Source organism: Zootoca vivipara, chromosome 3, assembly GCF_965207765.1.
Source record: "Zootoca vivipara chromosome 3, rZooViv2.hap1.1, whole genome shotgun sequence".
NCBI lineage: Eukaryota > Metazoa > Chordata > Lepidosauria > Squamata > Lacertidae > Zootoca > Zootoca vivipara.
The window spans coordinates 80,063,033-80,086,888 of record NC_142586.1 but is presented as its reverse complement, the minus strand read 5'-3'; the positions used below and the strand labels follow the sequence as shown (position 1 = coordinate 80,086,888).

Genomic DNA, 23,856 nt, shown 5'->3' with positions numbered 1-23,856 from the left:
GGTGGATTAAGTTGGTTCTGTCAGTCTGCATAAATTTTGCTTTTAACTATCTCATTTTAAGAATAGAGCAACTCTATTCTTCTCATGAGAAGAGAACTCCCTGGAAAAGACCCTGATGTTGGGAAAGATGGAGGGCACAAGGGGACGACAGAGGACGAGATGGTTCGACAGTGTTCTCGAAGCTACCAACATGAGTCTGACCAAAGTGCGGGAGGCAGTGGAAGACAGGAGTGCTCTGGTCCATGGGGTCACGAAGTCGGACACGACTAAATCACTAAACAACAACAACAACAAAGTGGCAAAACATATTGTTCTACAATCCTGAATATCTCTTAAAAATTAAAGACAAGAGGACATGTTACATTTAGGAAGAAATGGGGGGGAAAGTGAATGCAATTGTCATAAATCCTGAATAAGCATGATCAAACCTGGGAGAAATTTTGGGCGTTGTTTGAAGGGACCAAAGCTTTTGACTCATTGCTCCAGCCTTGAGCTTTGATCTTGATTTATCATCACAAATGCCTTCCTTACCTACCCGTCTTCACTTTTCTCTCTTTTTTTCTTTCTTTTTAAAAATGTGGATAATGGGCTGCTGACTCAAGGTGGGCAAGGAAAGCATAGAGCAGATTTGACCTCTGTATTTAGGGTTTATACCGTAGTTGCTTTACTGTACTCTGCTGCCATTTTGAAAATAAAGTCTCCAAACAGAAAGAGAGATTACACTTGAGTCTGGATTTCCCACATTCAAACCCAGGGTAAGCCAATGTGATGCCCCTCAGATGTTGTTTGACTACAGTTCCCATCACCCCAGACTCTTGGTCATGTTGCCTGGGTCTGATGGTAGTTCAACAACATCTGGAGGGCACCAAGTTGGCTATCCCTGCCCTAACTATTCTACCACACTGACTCTTAAACAACTGAGTACCGGTATTTATATAGTGCTTTTTCCTAACTGCTTCATATACCTTATCTCAGTAATCTTCACAACCCCCCTGTAAGACCAGTGTGATTAGTTCCATATTGTAGCCACCCAGTAAGTTAGTGGCCAAGCCAGGATTTGAACTTCTGGCTTCTGTTCATAGCTAATACTCTTAACTGCTATGCTAAATGAACCCCATCTTAGTCGTGGACCAGATGCTGAAATTCATACAATTTAAATGGTTTCTGCAGTTCATACAATTTAAATGGTTTCTGCAGTTCACAGATACTACTAGAATTATGGTATTCTTTTCTGCTGTATTTGCTATTTTTGTTGGAAACAGGAGAAATGCAAGAAATGCGTTTTTGATGCTGAAAAAAAGAGCAGCACAGCTTTAGTCGTGTTTCCAAGCAAAGGTTTATGTCTCCCTTTCTTCTTTCAAATGAGCAATTTTAAAGCACTATGGCCCTGGAGAGGATAGATATTCTTTATTTTATAAGCTGTAAGTATAGGACAATGAATATGCTACAAAAAGAACCTCTGGATATTAGTCATAATGACGTTTTTGAGCATTTTGCATTATGCTGACTTTGCAATTTAAATGTTCACAAGTCAATTTATCTAATGGCATTCTACTTTCAGATACCAAACTGGTCAAAATGAAAGGTGTGAAATGCTTTAATCAGTTCTCAGATAATTTTGTTTGGATAGGATACACTCAAGATTTTGAGAACAAAAGAGGGTGTGTGAGCATGCAAGGATCTGAGTCATAGATGAGTCATTGATAGTGTTAAGATAACCATTCCAGAAGAAAACAGAGCTGTTTTGGATTAAATACTTTAGGAAGGATATTGAATTCCAAAAAGACCATAGGGATCACAAGGTACGTGGATCAAAAGCCATAGGTTCTATTCAACATAACACTAAGATATGTTTCCGTCCTTCCCCTTTCTTCCCCTTGCACAACTCCTAAGTCTCTTCTGGACTTCCCCTAACCCTTTGAAGCAGATCTGAGGACTATGCGGAGTTTAAAAAGTACCACTACACTAGTGGTGATCCTTGTATGCATGAGCACAACTATTTTGCTGAATACTCTCCTATGTATTTATTTATGAGATTTAAATCCCACCCTGCAAAAGTGGTTGTGTAAAGAAAAGTCTAAGAACTAAGATCAGGCAAAATCTCATTTTGCATCATAGGGTCCAATGGGCTGGGGACCACTTCTCCTATAAAGTTCCCCAACTGGCTTGTGTTTCTGTGATTACTAGTGGTTTTTAGAAAATAAATTTGACTAAGAACTTGGTATGTTAAATCTAGAAAATTCCATTAATTTCAGTACTTGAGAATGGTTGGATTCTGTTCCCATGGTGGCCCATCAGGTATTTATGGGAAGCTCAAATGCAGGACATGAGTGCAATAGCACTCTCCCACTCATGTTCCCCAGCCCCTGGTATTCAGAGACATAAAACCACTGACACTGGAGGTAATACGTAAACATTATTACTGCTTGCTATTGATAGCCTTATCCTCCTTCAAGGTAGCTATGGTGAGAATAGCTTTCAACATATCTCCCACTGCAACCAATGGAACTGAAAAATCATTAACTTTTCCTGGATCATACACTTAATGTTGTTAGAAGGAAGAGAGTGAATGATTGTTGGATGGATACAACAAGGATAATCTAAGAAACTAGGAGGCTGAATTACAAAAAAAATTAGGCAAAATGTCTATGAACACTGAAGCAAGTGACTGAACCAGATGGCCAATTGTATGCCTTCTTGCTCCACATTTTGTGTCCCAAGTGAAACAGAACAATAGTATATAGCAGATATATCATCTACTTTCCTTCTAATGCATTTAAAAGTGTCAGTTGCCCATGTTGTAGTCCTTAAGCTTTTTACAACACCCCCACGCACGCACGCACACACACACACACGTATACCATGGAATTTTCTATAAGCATAGAAATGGCATGAAATAGGATGTATGAACTGTTCTCTTGCATATATCTCACTGAAAGATTTGTGTGCAATTAATACATACATACATTATTCCTGCCAACCTAGCAGTTTGAAAGCACGTCAAAGTGCAAGTAGATAAATAGGTACCACTACAGCGGGAAGGTAAACGGCATTTCCATGTGCTGCTCTGGTTTGCCAGAAGCGGCTTTGTCATGCTGGCCACATGACCTGGAAGCTAAACGCCAGCTCCCTCGGCCAATAACACGAGATGAGCGCCGCAACCCCAGAGTCGGTCATGACTGGACCTAATGGTCAGGGGTCCCTTTACCTTTAATACATACATTGGGAGGATGTTTCTTAAAATGTGGGTCATGGATATGAAAAATAAACAGGAGCAAAATGTCTTATAAATGCTTTTTTTTGGTGGGAAGTGATTTTTTTTCAGTGGGCATGTGTGTTTTCATACATCCAAGTTCAAATTCAGTCTTGGGTCAAACCTGGAAAATATGGCTTTGTGGTGCCTACTGATCCAACAGTAATATTTGTTCCTCAACTAAAATCACTATAAATGGTTACATAATGGTTACTAACAACCCATTAGTACAGATGGACAGGAGACTAATACTCTGGGAGTGTTGTGTAAATCTGTTTGGATGTAATTTCCCAGAAGCTTTTGCATAAATGCCCAGTGTGATGCATGAAAGCAGTCTTTGTACCATACTAAAACTGCAAAAAGAAGAAATTAAAACTCACCAGATCCATAGCACTGTTGAAGGCTAATGACTAGTCACACATGCACGCAGCTCACTTGATTTCTCTATACTTGATGACTGGCAACAGAATAGTGTGGCCTTTTAGATATTCAGTGTAAAATTTATATCACTGGGGTTTGATATGTGATTGTCATGGGTGATCTTAGGTACTGGGAATCAACAATAACAATGTTAATATGAGACAGTGTGGAAAGCTGCACACAGATGGGGCACTGCTGGTGCATGGCTTGTCTGAAGAGGCAAGGCACATAGGAATTGTTCTCTCTTTAACATCACATAGTGTCAAACCTGCCAACTAAGATGTTTCCACTCAGGTTTTGGATGTTGTGATGCAGCATAGCCTATCTCTGCAACTGCACAGTCTACACAGTAGATACGGGAAATTATAGCATCGGTGTGGATGGATCACACAGTGCAGTAAAATGTTGTGTGTGTGTGTGTGTGTGTGTGTGTGTGTGTGTGTGTGTGTGTGTGTGTATGTGGCCCCTCCCCAATACTTATTCTAAAATTTGCTTCCACCAAATCTAGCATACTGGTCTTTAGTTCTCTTCAAGGGGTCAAAGCACTTGTGGGGGCACAAAAGTCAGGAGAAGATACACATGCAAGCTCTGTCCTTAACATTCCCACATGGGCTTTTCTTGTTCAGCTATGAAGAAAGTGCTTAAACATCTGAATCCCTTAAATGTAGGAAGTTTAATGGAATGGGGATAAGCCATCTAGCTTTATCTTCAGGAGAGAGAAGAATTTTGTGAAAAGCTATGTGGCAACATTTTCAAACAAGTGATTCCACAAATGAATTGCAAGGTGATACGAGGACTCCACCATATGCCCTCTTGAATGTTTGAATAGGCGCTTGGTAACTTTGAGGGTGTTCTGTGGGAGCATGGATTTCTGGACATGCATGTTGGGAATGGTCCCTGAAAGCATCATTACATGACCCATGAATTAAGGATATCCTAAACCCATTGTTATGATAGCTTACACAAGATACCTCCCAGTGGCCTTTGAATGATTCCCCCCCATGTGCTACTGGAGCGATCTTCCTGATTTTGAGAAGCCCACCCCAAAGCAAAGCTTTGCACAAAAATACTAAAACTCCACTTAAGTGCGCTAACCCCTAATGATACAAATAGGCATTATATTTATGGCCAACCTCTTCCTACTGTCATGTTAATGTTACTCAAACAATCTTAACAATTACGTAGTAAGAGCAGCTTTACTTTCTGCTGTGGCATTTTCCTATCAGTAAGCTGAAGGGAAATCCTAGGTGGCAGTGACATTCTACAGCCTTATGCATAGCTTTCACCTCTGACTAGCAGGAGAGACATGCCAAGACTTGCTTCAACCTTCCTTTTAGAATCCTCCTTCACATTTAACCCTTCTTGAGGCCATCTGTGCATTAAGGGTCATTAAAAAAAACAACCTTATTGCCTTGGCTCTTGTCTAGTGTAACAGGAAAACAAATGACTGTGTGTAATGTTGAACTGTGCATGGCTTTAGTTAAAAGGAAGTCCTAGGAAATGCTTGATGTGGTTCGTGAAATTTGCTGGACAGCAACAATTATTTGTTACGTTGCTCTCTCTGGGTCTACATGGGAATCTCTGACTACTATTCTCAAGCCATGTGCATCGGTGCAGCCCCACTAAGTCAACTGAAACAGGTGCAGTTGTATTGTGACTTATGTTTAAGTCAACATTAGGCAGTAATAGCTACTCATAAGCAGGGTAGAAATAACCACACAGTTTGCCTATTCTACAGGTTTTGGCCTGGTGTCATTTATTTCAAAAGCAAAGTAAAAGCGAGCACTTATATTTCAGCAGTGATGTAAATTAAGGGTTTACTTGAAAGCAAGTCCCATTGATTTTAACTAAAATACTTTAAAACAAGTATATTTTGAAGTCCTTGCAAATGGACATCCAGAAGAAAATAGCCTCCCTTCTTTCCCGCTCCTAAGGTCTGCACACTGACTAGCTAAAAGAGAGGGGGAGGGGGAATAAATCAGCTGTTCTAGTTTAGGAAGGCTTCCTTCTCCAGCTCTTAGCCAGAGGGTGGGGTAGTTTTTACTTACCACAGGTAATCAGATGAGTTGCTATTTATGATGCTGTACTGTTTTTAATATTCGGTTGGAAGCCGCCCAGAGTATACCCAGGGCAGGGTATAAATAAATAAATAAATAATAATTAAATGGGTTTTAGGACACTTCTAGGCTTACATACCCTTCAACTGAAAAGAACATCTTCCAAAATAAGAAAAAGTGTTGGTGTGATAAATTCATTAACCTTTAAATATTTCACACACAATCTCTCTTAGTTTTTGGATGGTGGTATAATTAGGGGAAATGGCCTGTTGAAAAAGAGTTGTGTATTAAAATAGATAATTTGCAGAGTGTCATCTGATCTAAGGGCACCAGCTCTGATATCATTTTAGGGCAAGGCAAAGACCTATTTATCTGCCTGGGTTTTTGAACTGAAAGCCTAACTGTGGTTTCATGCATTCCGTTGTATTTTATGGTTGGTTTTTAACTGTTTGACGATTTCTGTTTTCTGCTGTTTGTTGATTGTGCAGTATGATTATCGCTGCTGGTGTTTATTTGTTGTTGTTATGCTTCTGTGTTGTTGCTGCTGGCATCCCTCTGTCTCGAGAGACAACAGATTATTCCATGGTAACTCAACCTGAAAGTTTCATTGAAGGGCCACATAGAAACATTTTAAATAATAAATACAAAAGTAAGCCAGCAGTGCAGTGGGTTGAAGAAAGTGAAAAATCTTAGTGCAGTGCTTCCTTACACATGTATAAAATAGTCCTTCTCCCACTTTGGGCGTTACATCACTACTGATAAAGATGACAAGGGCTTTTTCTTTGATGCTGGAGTGAGTTGAACACTTTTTTCTACTTTGGCCAAGGTAACATTCAACAAGAGTTGTGTGGGAATCTGAGATAACAAAGGTGTGGCTTAGGATTCTGATTACATTCACTCTTAAAAGTGCTCACAACCATTGGGAGGGAAAAGCTCTGGCAAATCATTCCCAGTATAACCCCAAGTTATTTTCCAGCTATTAGTATCGGGGGGTGGGTGGTTTTCTAGGGTGTAAGTAGACACATTCAGTTTCTATCAGCTGACTTTGTGTAAGCTTCTAATTTTAAAATATGGGTCAGAGCTACTAATGGATTGCTAGATCTTTGTAGGACATTTGGCAAATGGCTGGCAAGAGGAACTGGCTACAATTTGGCATAAGATGCTAAAATCAACTGAAAGTAAGTAACTTGTTCAATGACAAGTGCAAGGTCAAAACTGAGTTAAGAGCTGCAGAAGGGGAGATAGAGCTGTGGCTGGGTGGTGGGATGCAGCAGCCCAGCGTGCTGGGAGCCGAACCCCAGGCTGCACTGATTTTGGGAGCAGCGCCACCCAGGACACCCCCCTCTCTCCCCCTTAGGTACACTACTGGGAAAGAGTAGTGTACAAAGAACAAGAAAGAACAAAAACTTCATCACACACACAAAAGACTAAAGAGAGCAAATCTTTTCATAATATTTGCATGCATTAATTTATAACTAAAAATGCATTTTTAGAAATAATTATTACAATTTAAATAAGAAATATAATACTATGCATCTCACCATAGTGAAGAAAACTATTATCAGATAACTTGTAGTAGTATCAACAGTAACAGTAATAATAATAATGCTGTTATTAATTAATTACATTTTTATTCTGCTCTGCTTCCAAGAAGCTCACCATGGCTCGCAGGAATTCTGGATCCAGCCCAAAGAATTTTAAGCCTTCCAAATTTCTGCAGTTAAAACTACAAAACACTTAATTTCCATTTGCTCAAAATGGAAGTTAATGTCCATATAGTAGCATGGAAACTACCTGAGAGGTCCCGTGGGAACCTAATGCCCAATCCAAAATTATTGCTTCACCCTAAATTTCTGTGATGCAAAATCAGTGTGGGCTAAGTTCCGAAAAGATACATGCTACTGCAAACTTAGTGCACAAAATTGTAGAATGAAGGATGGAATAAGTCCCCGAGTTCTCAGAGCACTTCTAAACTGTTGCTATTTTGGGGTGGGATTCGACCAGCAAATTCTGGTTCCACAATTATGGTTGATTGGGAGGTCTTACACAACAGATCTCCTTCCTCCTGTCCCTTCTCTAAAACATAAATATTTTTACTTTGCTTACAAGGCAGCTGGGCGCACTATGAACCACATTGCTGGTAAGACCCCAGCCACCACTGCCTTAACTCAGGCTTGCCATCCGTCAGGAAAATTCCTGACATGTCCTGGTTTTCCAGTGAAAAAATGGTGTCAGGGGGAATTTTGCCGAAACAGCAAAATGTCAGGGAAAACCTGGGTGTATGGCAACGCAATGGGAAAAGCAGCAGAAACAGCTCAGAAAGCTTAAAGAATTTTACTTTTTGAAATATGGCAACCCTAGCCTTAACTTCCCAGATATCTATGAAAATTTGTGTCTGGGCCTGTGTCCCAGGTCTTTTAAGTCCTTGCAATGCCATGTCTGCATTTGCTTTTGAGGGACCTAGAGTCCTTAGGACTGGATAGAGAACCCTGTAAGGCAACACTGGGGACATAGGCAGGAGGTTCCTCACCCCTGCTCTAGATAATACTACACCAACTCCAAAGATATGGGTTGAGATCTAGACTCTTTTTGAAGCATAAGAAGAGTCCTGTCTCCCACTTTCTAGCAGGCCTTTGCTCAAGAGATAATCACACAGATGTCATGTTGCACCTTCATCCAGCAGATAAGAAGTGGGAACTTCTTTCCTGTCAAGGGATTTCTTCAAGGGTTCTGCTGGGGTTGTAGGCCAGTAGTGGGTGGGAGTAGTCTGTGTGGGCAGTACTAGAGCCAAAGGTGCATGTTCCCCTTTTCAGTGTGACCAGAAACAAGTGGGAGGGCTGCCCCTCCTTCCTTCCTTCCTTCCTTCCTTCCTTCCTTCCTTCCTTCCTTCCTTCCTTCCTTCCTTCCTTCCTTCCTTCCTTCCTTTCTTTCTGCCATACTGTTGTTTTCTGTCTACCAAACCCTTTCCGTTGTTTTTTCTATTCCTCCCACCCACAGGAAACGAGGCTGCTCACCCCTGCAGTAGATACATATCTACATATCACAAACACCCCCTATTTTAGGAAAATGAGACAAGCTGGGATATTGTTCTCTTTGATGTGTAACTTAATACTATCTTTCAAGCTATGCAGATGGCTCTCTCTGCCTACTGTAGGTGTGGGCTCTGCCTAACTACAACTGCCTCACTCCATTCAGCAGACGAAAATAAACAGTAATTAGACCGTGTTTCAGTCACAACCTCTAAAATAGTATGCTAGACCTCCATTTTATACAGTGGGGGGGGGAATACGGAGAAAAGGCATTAAGTGATTGACTGAACAGTGTTCTTCATCCAATTACTCTTTCAGAAGCTGATTTTCAGGAGATAGTTTGCTGGACCACTCTAAAATGACAGTCGCAGTCCAAGAGAAGGGGTGTCCACTCGATCCCCAAACGCATGGAGACTGTGCCTCCAGTCTTCAGCACCAATCCTGCATACCTTGCCTCAATATCTGCATGTTCTGTTGGATGTCTAAAAGCACAGCCCAAACCCTGATTATGTGGAGTACTTGAAGGCAGATATTGAGGGTACAGAAGTAGACTGAGTAAACACCATAGAATTAGTCATTAAGCTGAAATGGTTGGTTTTAGATTATAGTCCTGAACATGCTTACTTATGAATAACCCCCATGAATTCAATGGGACTAAGTTCTAAATATATATGCATACGATTGCACTTCATGCCAATGTAAGTCTATAGCTGACTAAACAAAAGTATGGATATTTCTATGCATGTTAATGAAGAAGCAGGGTTTCTCTGAGGGAAATTATTTCAGTTTTTGTCTGATCTCATCTTAATAACATTTACCATTTCACTGATTTGATCTTATCTATGGACTTTCCCAACAATGATCTAGCTGGCATGCAACACTAAACCATGGCTTAGCATTACAAGGGTGAGCAACAGTGAGGCTGGTTCCAAATGCCTCTCTGTGTCCTCCAGCACTTCTGCAGTGACACTGGAAGCTTCTGCTTCAGATTATCCACACATCCAAACCCTAAACAGTAGTTAATCATAACTATGCTTTGTTGAAACAAGTCATCTTCATACATTGTAGAGTGTAAAGTGTGTTGGATTTGGACAGCATGGCAAGCTTTGGCTAATCTATAATAGAACCCAAAGCTTCTGAACCCTTATTTGTAGCCTACTATAGGAGAAAGGAGTTTGCCTAGGCTTGTTCTCATAACACTAAAGCATGGTTTAGCATTAAATCCAAACCTGCACAATATGAACAAAAGAACATTAAATTTCTAATACTGGAAACATAAACATTCACAAGCAACAAGGTGTATCCAATCAAATATTTGATCTTGGGTGTGTCAGGCCAGGGATTCCATGGCAAATAGATATAGCTGCCAAGTTTTGGTAGACTCCCAAATGCAAAAGACTTTGCTTTAGTCTTAAGCCAAACTAAATAAGACAGCAAACGACACTGCAGGATTTTAGGCTCAGACACTATCAACTGACAAAACACCAAATTGATTTGGCATGTAATTCCCATAGCTAATGTCTCAGGACTGGATTTATGCTGGTTAATTGAGTCGATTTTCCATGGTAAATTAAGAAAAGGTTCCCCATATATATATATATATACACACACACACACACACACACAGTATTACCACTAGCTACATGCAAGGGCTGATGTAAAAAGTCTGAGTGAAAGCATATGATTTAAACATTTTTAATGTATTTTAAATTAGCTGAGGTTAACTGAGTTGAAATTAAAGCTCTTCCAGTGACCCCTGTGGAACTGCAATTCATCTCGATGCCAACAATCCCATATATTTAGCTTAAAGAAACTCCATACTCCTCAAAGTATTCGAGACTCATTATTTTCATCAGATACTACCCAAAGAATTAGGCCCTGAGAAAGTATAAAATTGATAAACTAGTAAGGGATATGATCCATGGACAAATTCTTCTGCACATGCACCATGGAGAAGAATCATCATAGTAGTTCAAGAACACTTTTGCTTCTTTATGGATTATATCCAACTTTTCTCTGCTCAGTGTTAGGTCTGAGACTTTCCCATGGAGTGGGCTTTTAGGAGTAAGTTGTGTAGAAATACATAGCTTTACCTCTTTTGCAAGCTATATCTAAAAGGCCCCATTGCAGATTTAGAACCAGGAAAGCCTTCCTGAAGAGAACATTCCACAGAGTGAATGTCACGATTAAGAAAATTCTCTTTCCAGGTAAACATCATTCTAAGGCAGTGCCATAAAGTAGGAACCCCTCAGCATATTCAGGCAAGGTGATGCTGCTACCCTACTCCTGTCCTTAACATCCTTAACACTGAGGAAAGTATTTTCGAATGCCATTTGAAGTATGGAATTATCACAGAATCTTAGAGTTGGAAGGAACCCAAGGGTCATCTAGTCCAACGCCCTACAATGCAGGGATTATTATTACTGTCCATTCTTACTGTGAAAACATTATAAAAGCAAATGCTGAAATGGGTCTATCATGTATTGCATATCTTTATGGGATACAATTCTCCTACATCCTTACTATTCTGTCACATTTAAGAGCAACTCCTTTTTAAATATAAATTTTTTTCTACCATGATGCAATGGGATTGGATATAATTATAGTCAGATGTTTGCATAATTGACATGTCACATTGTTATATTATTCTTATCATCGTTCTTATCATCCTTGCCTCCTCAGAATCAGGATCATTGTGCACAAGGCACATTTTTTTCTAGCACTTACATGTTTAAATCGTCATCTGCCCCCACAGAGCTCCATGTGCTCAGCGAAACCACTATGAAACTTGAGACCACAGCCATCATCTGTAAAAGGTAAAGGACCCCTGGATGGTTAAGTCCAGTCAAAGGCAACTATGGGGTTGCGGCGCTCATCTCGCTTTCAGGCCAAGGGAGCCAGCGTTTGTCCACAGACAGCTTTCCGGGTCATGTGGCCAGCATGACTAAACCGCTTCTGGTGCAATCGAACACTGTGACGTAAACCAGAGCGCATGGAAACGCAGTTTACCTTCCCGTTTATCTACTTGCACTGGCATGCTTTCAAACTGCTACGTTGGCAGGAGCTGGGGCAGAGCAATTGGAGCTCACCCTGTCGCGGGGATTCGAACTGCCGACCTTCTGATTGGCAAGCCCAAGAGGCTCAGTGGTTTAGACCACAGCATCAACCGTGTCCCTCTAGCCATCATTTGTGGAAGCATATTGTCACAACCACCTCCCTTATGGTGGCCACAAGGGATACTAACTGCTGGCTGCATGCACAGTGAGGGTCACTTATGGTTTTTGCATACTACTCTTGAGCACTTAACAAGCCATACCAGCAGCCTGTCAATGCAAACTCAACATCAACGAGGATGAAGCCATGCCATTGGCCTTCACGTAGTCATGCCTGCATGTGGGAGTCAGTTCATGCAGCAGCTGCCATGGTTGATATGGCTTTGAGAGTGGGCCGGAATGGGAAGTGATCACCACTACCTACAAAGTTATGAGCAGAATAGAATAGAATTTTATTGGGGGTGGGGGTGAGAATATAGTAACCAAAGCCCCGCAATGGATTGTTTGCCCAAAGTAGAGCTCATTATCAGAATTTGAAAACGTAAATGGTAAACCGACAGCAAAGACAACTCCCTACTGGGAATTTATCATTAGTAACACTGGCAGCAGGCATTCTTCAGTTCTTGGTATCTGTAACTGAAAACAGACCCTTCACTGTGTATATGGAATGTGCATCCTGAAAAACATAGACAAAATAATAGTATATGTCTCTTGTCTTCCACAACATCCCAGCTCTAGCTTGTTCACCTCAGAGAATAAATTGAATTAAAGGGAGTTTAGGAATCTAACTTAAACCATATTATCCTCAACAGTTAATTTGATTTTATAGCAAAGCTAGAGGGGGTTATATCAAATGCAAAATGATAGTCAATGACTAATTGTGGTAGGCAATTTAAAGTGATTTTAGTCTAAATTAACTCTGCCCTAGATGAGAAGATCCAGTTACTCCCATACAAACAATATGTGAAAAATGCATGAAGAGAGAGAGAAAATTTGCCTCTTCTGTAAAACATAATATAGTTTACAAAACGCATGTAAAATGCCAGCTTGGTAATAGAGAGTGACATTTGAGAATTCCTTTTAAGAGCCAAATATCCAGATGTGTCTGGATATGTGTATCAGATATATGTCAGACTCTGTTCCAAAATCAGAATTCTAGTGCTGGTTTGTATCTGAAGTTCAGACAGCATAACTCCCTGAACGAAGAAGTGCATTCTTCCATGCCTACCAGCAAGAGGGTGGGGTGGGGGAGGCGCATTGTGCCACAGCTGCTGCCTGTAGGATAAAGAATAGGTTTAGGAAAATAAACCCTTTCAAGCAATTTGCCACATGCAGGGATCGCCAGGGTTCAATGCAAGAATATATTTGCAATACGAGGCAGAGAATATGCTAAGTATAAACGCCAAGCCTCTGAATATGTAGAGAATTCTTTCCCTTACCACCAAGGAACCACAGCTCTGTCTGCACATCCGTAGGATTGAGAATAAGGACTTCCATGACAGGTGGGCATAAAAGCCTAAATCGAGTTCTTTCACTTAAGACAGCGATGGCCAAACTCATCATCCCTGACCACTGGTCCTGTTAGCTAGGGATGATGAGAGTTGTAGTCCAAAAACAGCTGGAGGGCCAAGTTTGGACATCACTGACTTAAGATAATAAGCACTAGCCACATGCCAAAGGCAGGGAGGGGGACCCCTGGAAGCAGTTTATTCGTTCGTGTATCTAGCCACATTTCTCCTCTCTAGTAGAGCATCAACCCAAACAATCAACCTTCTTCTTTCTAGGACAGCATCAGCCCAAACAAATCAACCTTCCAGCAATTCAACATGGCAACTGGGCTCGGATTTTGATGGGTTTTAAAGGGAGCAGATTTTTACAATTACAGAGCAGCTACCTGCAATGGCTCTCTATGTGCCCTTGATGACTGAAGCTGGCACATGAATGGTACCGTCAAGAAGGTGCATGAGGTTGACCTGAAAAGTCAGGATGGAAGCAAGGAACAAATGGCGTGGTGAGCATTGAAACCTACTAAGATTTTATAGGGCACCTTATGCCCAGAAGCCAAAAAGGAGCCAATGCAGATTTGGTTCCTCCCCATTTCCAGACTGGGTGGCTGGTAGCCATAATCTGAAATGCAACTTTACACCATACACATAAACAGTATTTATACCAGTTTAATTGTCACACCTTGCTTCAGGGAATCCTGGAAAATGAAGTTATTTGAGACTGCTTGTAAGTCTTTGCAAGGGATCCCCAAAGAAACCTTACAATTCCTTGAGCAGAGGAAACTAAGATAATTGAATAGGTTCTAACTTATCAGAAAAGATATAAACCCATCATAAGTGATAGCTAATATGTAATGCGAATATTCAATTTTGAGGTAACAGCTTGAATGAACAAGGGGATGGTAGCAGTTTCACACTTTTCTGGTTATGAACTTATATTATAGCATATGTGAAATCATCCTTAGCATGAACATAAATTGTATCCAAGAAATCCTCTGAAGAGAAAGGTATCTTAGCGCCAATTGTACTTTCTGATACCCCATCTTTACTTTTTGTGACTGATGTCTCTCAGTCTCTTCCCACAAAGATAAACTACTCTGAGGTGAAATTTCTCACCACAGGGTAGCTTTGTCATCTATATCATCTTGCTGAGCGGCATGAAGAATTTTACTATCCCTCATGTGCAGATGTGTGACAATCTGGAAGCAATTTCTACAGAAATTAGTGAGACTCGCATCAAATCACTGAAGAAAGGAAGACAACACCACAATCCCAAGCACACTTTCTTGGAAACAAAACCTCTGAAATCAATGGACTTACTTATTTCACGGAAACATGTTTAGAATCAAGATGAAAATAATACTAGGGAAACAATAATTATCTACCCTACAGTAGGCCATGATGAAGGCATCAGATTAAAACATATTATATTCACTCCATTTCCGTTGTTTAGCTGGGGTTTATAATCACTTCCTCTTCTATACTGCTCTTTTTGAATAACTTGTTTGTTTGTTTGTTGTTACCAGAGCAGGTACAATGCTGGCTGTCTCTTAAACATGATTAAACAGGGCCACTAAATTGTACATTGTGTGAGGATACCAGAAATAAACAGGAAAGACACAAGGCGTGAGTTTAAATACAGACCATTTTATTAATGACAAGTTGTAACCTTATGATACTCATAGGGGAAGGAAGCCAATGTGTGGGAAATATTCCATATTATCTATCAGTCTGATAGGCATCTTGTGATTGGGTGAGTCTGTGCTGCAGGAAAAGAAGTTGGCCTTAATTCTGGGTCTTCCCTGCACTAGACCCCCTTCAGCTGAAGCAGGAGGGTTTCCTGACTCACACCCCCTTAGACCCCACAACTCCAAATAGGTTAGCCTAAAAACTGATCTATAACCTGCCCCATGAATCACACAACCTGAAAAGTGAGTCTCTGGAATAACTATAAACCCGAAAAGTGTCTCAGGGTGCTCTTTGTGCCAGCCTCTTCCCTTTCTCACACACACTTGACAAGTGACCAAACCAATGAAGCTATTTATTCAGCTCCCACCTCTAAGTGCTCCAACCATGTTCTTCTACAGTATGGAGTAGGCAAAAAAAAGTGACTGCCAATCAATTGCAGCTGATCAAAAAATCCCTACTCACCCCCATCACAACATTCAGCTAAACCCAATCTGTAAATAGGAAAGGGAGGCTGGGCACTAGTTTTAAGACCAGGAGGAGGAAGGGAATGGGTGGGGAGGCTTTTTACGTTTCCACACACTCCTCCTAAGCACTTGAATGTGTCTGCTGGTGCGCAATAAGTGGCCTTTTTGCCCTGGCTCCATCACAAATGTGCTCCCACCTGGACTACTTTAGAGGACAGATGGAGGAGTGGTGTTCCCTCACTGGGAAAATTCCTCTCCCCTGCCATAACTACAATAAATGGCTATAAGAGCACTGTTCTTGAAACACATTTAATGCAAGTTAGGCATCCTGCTTCACCAGGATTTAAAAACTGGCTTTGTAGCTGGTTAAGAAACCCTGCTCAAGAGGGAACCTGGTTAGCTTCAACCATGGTTAACGGACACTCTTGCTGTGCCCTTTAGCTGTGATTTAGGCGGGATGAAGGATTTGGTCCATATGAGGAAGGAGCTAAAGGGGGAAAGGGCAATGAAACCCTAATTTTCCAGCTGGCTGGTTGAGAAAGAGCCATTATTGCATCTGCACCAGCCCTGAGCAAGAGGTTTTAAATGCACAATCTAATAGTTATCCCCTATACTTCAAGAATGTGCTATCCTAATTTAGGACAAGGATTGTTAAACAAAAATAAAGTAGATACACTTGGAACAAGAAACGAAATTGACTGTAAAATCACCTAAGGCTGCTATCTCAAATACACTTATTTTAAAAGGATGTTCCATTTAGATGAGCAGGGCTTACCTACAAGTTAATGTTTTTAAATTCATGTTAATTGCTTTGCCTACTGCTATAATTGATAGTACCTCCTAAGCTTTAAAATGACTGTAAACTCCTTTTCCTTTCATCTCCTGTTGTAATAGACCCTGTCATATGAAAATGATGAAGAGTCATGGAAGGAGTCACCCTCCCCTAGCACTGAATAAACAGCCTAACTAGAATGAAGAAAACATTTTCATCCCTGAAACTAATCCACTTTACCCAGTGGCAAGGAAGGGCATTTTTTACTCAGTTGTCTGGCCTTCTCATCATCAGTGTTGCAAACATCATCTTGTGATCTGATGTCCAGTGCTAGCATGCAGGATTTGGTGTAAGAGTCCACAAAAGTTATTTGCCTGTACTGTAATATATTTTACTAGCCTGCCTGCTAAGAGCCTGCTAGCATTCTGGATTTTCATGGATCCCTTTCCTCCATGTCCAGCACGAATATCCAGGTCACTGGCCTCTTAACAGCCTAGCAAAAAAGAAAGCAAGCAAAAGGTGTATTCTCCCAAGTGAGCTGGCAGAGAAGGGACTGCACTGAGGGATTCACTTTTCTTCCCTGCTCAACCAAGCAACCCGGAGGAGGAAAATGGAGTCTCATGTCTTGCCAGCTCATTCAGTGCTTGTGCAGAATTCCTGCTGGCCTCTGGCTAGCAGATGAGTTGCTAAATTAAAAGGCTGTCTCCCAGACTGAGTGCAAACTTTCCCCCTTGTTCCAACAAGCACATAAAATTCAATCCGTGCCCCACTTGACCTCAGCTTTATGACCTTGACCTTCCTTTATGGAGGTTCTGGGCTCATCCCAAGATTCCTAGTAGGAAGGGGGTTGCTATGAAAGTAGGGTGGTTCTACATCCACTTTTGCAAAGCATATGATTTGTGTAGTGCCGCCTTCACCAACCAGGCGCTCTCCAGATGTTCTGGCCTACAACTTCCACCAGCCCTAGCCAAAGTCCAAAACATCAGGAGGGCACAGGCTGGTGAAGGTTGCTGTAGTGTGAGAGTTTTGGACCACCTGTACTTGATTGATGTATTTCAAAGAATCTAGCTTCCTGGAGGTAGCAGAAATATGATGAAGTTTGCTGATCAAAGGGGTTGTTAAATTAATAATGCTGGCCATATCTGCACTACAGTCTCAAGAAAGCTCTGGGAATTGTAGTACTGTGTGGGAACCTCCTTCCTGTACTTCCCGGCACACACACCGAGCTACAGTTGCCAAGATTCTTTGGGGGAAGTAATGATACTTAAGACATCTATAAGCTTGTAGTGTAGAGATATGCTCCAGTTCTTCTGGCTTCACACAGAGCATTTGCCATACATTCCTAGCTTTACAACTGCTACTCCTCTCCTGCTTTTTATATGTTACACTTGCAGAAAGGTATGCAGGAAGGCAGCTTGTGGTTATTATTGCAACATGTCTCAATAACTGCAAATTGTATGAACCTCCTGGTTTTCTAACAGCAGTGTTCTGTATTCAAAATTGCAACCTGAGAATACTACACACAGCATCTTGTGAGGGGCTGATGACCTCTATTCCAAGCAAATGTGTTTAGGATCAAAGCGTAAAAAAGACTGGGAGTTGGTGAGAACAAGTAATCCAAATGGCATCAATTTAGAGTACAGTACTAGACAATAACCAGTGAAAGTCACACAGACAACGATAGCCTTCCCTGCTGAAGCAGCAAGAAACTAAGAGACTTCTTAAAGCTTCTTATTGTTCTCTATGAACAATATCCTGTTTCCTTGGTACAGTGGACAATGATGAATTTTGGACAAATGGGTACAACAAATGACTCCAGTTTTTGCACAATCCCTGCCCAAGTATTCCTTTAAAAGCCCATTTCTAGCTGCGTCTAACTAAATGCCACTCCCTGATTGCACCAAATATATTTGCCATCTCTCTATAAATGGAAGCCCTACTAGTAGAGTGTGAAGAATAGAGAGTGAATGTAGGAAAATTGCCAAAGGGAATGGAATGAATGAAATTAACACACACTCTGACAAGAAGACACCCTGACAACTTAATAGCTGTATCCCAACTGTAATTAACATAGTAAAGAACATAGCATCTAAAAGGAGCTGTGTATTTGTGGAGAGAATGAGGCTAAACCTCGTTTTTAAGGGAAATCACAATATTCACATGTGACACTAAAAAGGACTAATAAAGGGAAATAAGTAGTCCACCTCAACCCATATTTAACCTACAGGATTCACTAAGTGGTCAGGGCCCCACAAAGCTAGGAAACTATCTGCAGTCTTATGTCCTACCCTTTCCTCCAAGACTAATCAGGAACTCTCTCTAAAATACACCAAGTGCCAAACTTGGCCTACAAAAGTCACACTAAGGCATGCCACACAACTTTGGGATCATCCTCTAAAGAAGGCTCACCAAACTCTGAACTGAAGTGGTGTAAGGTTGAAAGCTTTATTCACATTGGGTTTGGGTGGACAGGGATATGGATGGATAGATTACATTAATATAATTATTGACGCTGAGTCCTTGAGATTGACTGGGCTCTAAATCCAGCAAGCAAACAAGCTAGAGTGATGCTATGGTACCACTCTAGCTTAATATCACCACCAGCTTAATATTTCTAAAGGAGCCCACAAATCCATGGGGTGAGAGGTCTATCAATGGCTATTACACCCAACAGCAAAACAGAAACTGGGATCAAACAGTAGAGACCATCTTGCCCTCTTGGTGAGATTCCCAGGAACATCTGGCTGGCTGCTGTTGAAGACTGAACACAGGGCTTCTGCTCTGATCCAGAAAGGCACTACTTAAGTTTTACGAGACCCTTCAGTACTATTTGTATACCACATACGAATGTTGCTATTCTATCCTACATTAAGGAAGGTAAATCAAGTGTACATTATAGCTAATGTTTTACATTAATATTAGAAGCCAATTTGAGCACAACCTGATTTAAGCTTCAGATGCAAAAACGCCCATAAGCTACAGCTGACAGAACAGCAAACAGGGAAGCAAAGACCTAATTAAGGATTCTGTGAAAAGGGCAGAGCAAGCACAGCAGAGTTAAGGTAACACCCCTTTTCATTTAACATGTCCTCTCAAATTAATGTCCACCTCCACAGCATGGCTAGAAAAATAAATGTCAGCTGATTTAACAGAAATATGGTAGTTGTGCATGTGTAAGGGCTACTTCTAGCCTATCTTCCAGGATTTGTGCACTCACTTCAGGTTTTCTGTTGTCTCTCCTTTAAGGCAATTAAGGTCACAGCTGCTTGACTATGCAGTAATTCAGTAAGAGGGCAACTTTTTATTTTTAAATTGGTTCGTCCAAAAGTGCAGAATTGAAAATATTGGTTTTTGGGTTTTTTAAAATAAAATAAAATACAACTGACTCCTGAAGCAAAGACTTGCCATTTACATTTGGATACAGTTCAGAGAAAACGAAATCTGCAGGGTTTTAAAATAATTAAAAAAGAAACAACCAGCATACACCATTAGTTTTGCAGCTACGCTACTACCATGAAAGAAGCCAGGTCCCTGTTTGAGCTCCTCCTTTAACATGTGCTAATGAATGACAACATTGGTGCATGCAAATGGGTTGCATGCCTGCCTGCCTGGCTTTTGCTAAAGAGGGATCTGCACATGGATTTTTATTCATTCGATGAATGTAAAAGCCTACAAAACAGGGCAGCTACTGGTCAATGTACCTGGTATCAAGCTTGATTATGTGAACTGTCACAGCATTAAAAATAATAATCAGAAAAGCAAAACTGGCATAGTGGTGGTTAGAATGTCAGGTGAGGACTAGCAAGAGCTAGGTTCAAATCCATACTAAGCCCTGAAATACATAAGCACCCTTTGACAGCGCACCACCATCCTTCAACCTAAACTACCTTGCAGGGTTGTTGTGAGGATAAAAGGAGAGGGACAAGAGAACCATGTACATCTTCCTGGGCTCTTTAGAGAAAGAGTGGTATGAGAAGTGTAATAAATAATCATGCAGTGTGTGGGTTTCAGTATATCAGCTTTAGAATTTCATATCTGGTTATGCACTGATTCTGCTCACCGACAGCAGGCACAATTCACTGTAAAGCTCCGCCTGGAAATTACAGGCAATTTCTACACAGGAGAGAATTTGTAAGAAGGTGGCTTGGGAAATTTCCTGCCCGTTAGCACACAAGAGACACAGACGCACAACCCCATTTCTCTTCCCCTCATTCTCAAAGACGCCGCATTAAAATTATGTGCAGATCGCGCAGAATCTCTCCCTAGAGGGCCCCATTTGCATTGCGGGACGGGGGTGTCCATTCTGCGAGGCTATCCAGGCTGGACTGCGCCTGTTCTCTGCGTTGCAGCCGCTATACGCGCTTCAGAGCCTGCCCTGTCAGTGGCCCCTGTGTCACCTTAACACCCCTCCCCCCTTTACCTCTCCCCACCATTCGCAAAATCCTCCCGTTATATCTCCGACTCTGCCTTTCACTGGCATCATACACAAAGCAGGAGCCATCCTACAGCGCTGGGCGGCTCCCCGCGCAATCCTTACTCCCCGTTGCATGCGCCAAAAGAAAAGAAAAAAAGACCAAAGGCAGGGGGGCTGCGCGTGTCGAAGCAGAGAGCAGCCGGCCGCCGTTGCCGTGGCCTCGCAACAACCCCTTCCGCGGCTCCAGCCCGGGCCGATCCAAGCCCGCATTTGGCTCTGCATGCAACGCGCCGCTCCTGCCCTCCCCACGATTTCACGGGGCGAGGAGATGCAAAATAAAACATTAAGTAAGCAGATCGCCGCGGCTGCAAAGACAGAGCCAGCCGTTCCCCTGCTCTTGCTGCAAACAGCGGCTCGCAGGAGCAGCAACTTACTGGTTTCTGCCAGGCATGAGTCTCTCTCTCTCCCCGGCTCCCTCGCGCGCAGCTGCTCGGCTCGTGCTGCCCTTCCTGCACGCGCCGCCTCGGAAGAGCTGCCCTTGGCTGACGGCTGAAGCAGCAGCAGCAGCGCGTAGGGTGGAGGGAGGGGAGCAGCGGCAGCAGCTGGTTGGGGCGCGGAGGCGCCTCTCATCCGACTCAAGAGGCGGCCGCGGCACCTGTGACCGCCTGTCACCCATAGCACCCGCCCCTCCGTGCTGCTGCTGCCTCCTCCTCCTCCTCACGTCGCCCCCTGACGGGAAAATGCTGCCTCTTCCAGCACGACGCCAGCCAGGCGAGGACGAAAGGGAGACAGCCAGCAGCAAGCGGGCGACGGTGAGTGGCTTTTCCAGCCCCGTCAGCCCGAAAGGACCAGGAAGAGTTCCCGCTCAGAGGCTCTTTTCAGGGCTCCCTCCACCTCCATCCCCCTTGCACAAATCCGCCGCCGCCTCTGAGGGGCGGCGGGAGGTCCGGCGGTGCGCGCGTTTTAGGGGCTACCTGGGCAGCGGGCAAGGGGCGCCGCGCGCCAATGCGCTCGTGGGCAATTGGGATGGTGTCATTGGCCACGCAGCGGTGGGCTAGTGACGTCATTCGTTCCTGGCGAATGGTAAATCCATGCACTTGTGGGCAATGCGACAGTGAGGGCAAAACCTGCCACCTACCCACTCTAGGAGTGACTAGTTGTGCCCTTGCTAACAAGGGTACCAGAATCATAGAATTGTAGGGTTGGAAGGGGACCCCTGAGGGTCATCTAGTAAAATCCCTTGCAATGCTGGAGCCTCAACTAAAGCTTCCATGACAGTGGGCCATCCATCTTGTAGGGCCTATGACTATGTGTTGCCCACCTTAAGTGAAATCTGTCTTCTGGATTTTCTGCACACCTGATAAGATCTGAATCAGTGGATTTCTTAGGTTTCATAACCCCATCCATTCTGCCATTTGCTATTTGATAGTGTTGAATAACAGATGTCGACGAACTACAATTTCCATCAGCCCCAGCAAGCATGGCCCATGACCAGGAATGATTTGAGTTCAGCAACATGTGGGGGGCAAAGGTGCCTCACACTTTGCTCCTAGGCTTATATACCACACAATAAGCAAAGTGTCTAGGACAATGTAATACAGTACACTCATAAAACAGCAAAAAATATTTAGCATCTCAACAATAAAACACAATTAACAATGGTTGTGCTATAGCACAGAAAAGCTCTGTGCAAACTGAAGCATCCTAAGCAGGCGTCTGAACAGCATGCCAGCGGCACTTGCTTAACGGTAGTGGGCCACAACTTAGCTGTTGAGGGGTTTATATATCAACAGGTGATATGTAATGAAGTATAGTGAAATTGCTTGATGGGTGACATGTAATTGTGTTTACTGCTTAACACAAAAAGCATGAGTTTTTTTTTATTGGTGCCCTCTTAAAATGTCCAAGAGATGTGAGGTTAATATCTGATATTTTACATTTTTCATGTGCTGTAAGCCGCCCAGAGTGGCTGGGGAAACGGGCATACGTCTTCCTGTTCTGCAGAAGTCTCTTCTTCTGCAGTGATGCAAATTGCAAATTAAAATGGATTAGAGGGAGGGAAAGTTTAGTAAACCTGCTTGTCCTGACACATTATCCCATGACAATTTAAGGATTCCTTCTAGCTGACTCCTGACAATCAAACAGGAATCAGTCATACTGGAGACTTAGGTTTAAGCATCTTGCCCGGTTTCTCCATTTGTATTTGTGTGTGTGAAGCACCTTGAGCCTTTGCACCAACAGTATAAAAATAACCAAAAAGGAATAAATAAATAATGGCATGACCCCAGCCATCATTATTTATTTATCGACTTTGCTTTTACTGGGTGCTATTACCAGATGTTGCCAAAAAAGAAAGGAAAAGGCTACTTCATGAATTACCATTTCCACCCACACAATCTCCAATATAAGGGGGCGGTGAGAAATGCTTATACACTGTGATATTTTAAGTGCAAATGAGGTTTTGTTTTTTGTCTCTTTGCTGCCTCTATATACAGATCAAGCACTTGAGAAAGCTCTGGCTGTCCACTCAGTGAACTCATGACAAATCCTCAAAAAGACTTGTGCTGCCCTTGAGTATTATTTGCTCACACAATAGTAACAACTTTTTCCTTCCTTCCTTCCTTCCTTCCTTCCTTCCTTCCTTCCTTCCTTCCTTCCTTCCCTCCTTCTTTAGGTTTCAAACCCAGAGCCAGTGGCGTAGCATGGGCAGGGCCACGGGGCGGTTGCCCTGGGCGCAAAATTCTTAGGGGAACATATTTTCAAAGAAAGAAAGAAGCAATAATAAATAAAAATAGTGTTCCCTCCTCCCCGCAGGACTGAGGAGCGGATTTGATGGCCAGTTGCTAGGACGCCCTCTGTAGGGCTTTAGAAAGATACCCGTTCCTGACCAATTCTTTGTCCTGCTCTCTGCCGTGCTCTCCACTTACGGGGCACCATGGCTGGCAGTTGAGTAGGTCGCCAAGCTGTTGCCCCTTCATTCCAACTATTGGTGGGCAGTGCCAAGGATACTTTCCTTGTCTCAGGCGCTGGCTACCCACGCAATGCCACTGCCCAGAGCCAAGGTCAGCATCCAGCCTTCTTGGGCAGCTGGCAGGGCCTATTATTGTCCTGAGTCGTCTTAAAAATGTTTTCTGTGCCTGGAACTCTCAGTGGAGCTGGACAGCTGAGTCAAACCACCATTTTAATTTCCCACAGTACCC

General features: G+C 42.5%; 1 protein-coding gene across 2 annotated transcripts in view; it reads right to left on the bottom strand.

The window, feature by feature from the left end:
• The window catches only part of CDC42EP3 (CDC42 effector protein 3), a 29,573-nt gene extending 8,392 nt beyond the window's left edge, over positions 1 to 21,181 (bottom strand). The window contains exons 1-2 of one of the 2 annotated variants that reach the window (XM_088666543.1): positions 21,091 to 21,181; positions 11,487 to 11,566 (exon numbers count right to left, since the gene is read on the bottom strand). The gene's annotated coding sequence lies outside the window, so the exon portion shown is untranslated. The remainder of the gene's footprint in view (positions 1 to 11,486; positions 11,567 to 21,090) is intronic. The other variant, XM_035108266.3, reaches the window with a different exon arrangement.
• Between the last annotated feature and the right edge of the window lie 2,675 nt (positions 21,182 to 23,856).